Source organism: Pyxicephalus adspersus, chromosome 12 (assembly GCF_032062135.1).
Source record: "Pyxicephalus adspersus chromosome 12, UCB_Pads_2.0, whole genome shotgun sequence".
Taxonomy (NCBI): Eukaryota; Metazoa; Chordata; class Amphibia; order Anura; family Pyxicephalidae; genus Pyxicephalus; species Pyxicephalus adspersus.
Window position 1 is genome coordinate 14,163,142 of NC_092869.1, and position 1,136 is coordinate 14,164,277.

Here is a 1,136-nt window from a genome sequence, read left to right on the forward strand (position 1 = left end):
ATCTTTAAGCCAGTTCTCTATCCATTTACAGATTGACTTTTCTAAACCTATTGTCCCTAACTTGCATATTAATTGTCTGTGGGGTACTTTGTCAAATGCTTTAGCAAAGTCCAAGTACACTATATCAACTGCTATTCCACTGTCTACCTGATTTCTTACTTCCTCATAAAAAGAGAGTAAATTTGTATTGCAACTTCTGTCTTTCTTGAAGCCATGCTGACTATCACTTATAATATTATTTTCTAGCTGAAACTCCTCTATGTGGTTCTTTATCAAACTCTCTAAGACCTTTCCAACTATGGATGTTACCGCTGTGCACAAATGGAGCAACAGCTCCTAGGTGAATACCGCTGGAGAAGCGGATTGCAAAAACTGAAATCACTGGATCACCTTGAGAGGGGTCTCCTGCTCACTGAGCAGGCAGTTAACCTCCCTAGCGGTAATCCTGAGTGTGACTCGGGGTGGGAAAACTATGCAAAAAGTGGTAACCCTGAGTCACACTTGGGGTAACTTACCCCCTCACCCTAGCCCGGCGCTCCAGCAACAATCGGACAATCCCGCTGTGAGGCCGGGGCGCCTGTCCGTTGGGGGGCATGGCGGGGCAGGAAATTTAAAAGCAGATTACGGAGTCTCTGCCACCCCGCTGCACGCATCGCATATAACTGCAGATGCGATCACCAATAGTAAATTCCAGGGGTGATACCAGCGGCCAACCCCGGAATCTACTGCAGCTGCTCGCATCACCCGGAGATCAGCCTCCGGGTGATGCAAGCAGGAGAGTGAGCAGGGCGGGGACATCCCCACCGCATCACCCGGCAAGATGTCTGACATCTTCCGGGTGTTGTGATGGAGTGATGAATTGTGGGGCCGGGAAATTTAAAAGCAGATTACTATGTAATCTGCTTTTAAATTTTTTTTACAGTGAAATGCACAGAAAAACATAAAAAATAAGTATCAAAATACATTTTAGTGCACCAAGCATCATTGCCCACTGCCCTGATTTACATTTTGCCCACTATTAGCCCTGACCTTGATCTGACCTTTTGATGGCTTATAAATCACTTCCTGAATGTATCATTTCATCACTTTGTCTTTGACCTTGATTGTTCCTGACTGATCGCTGGAGACCGCATGGC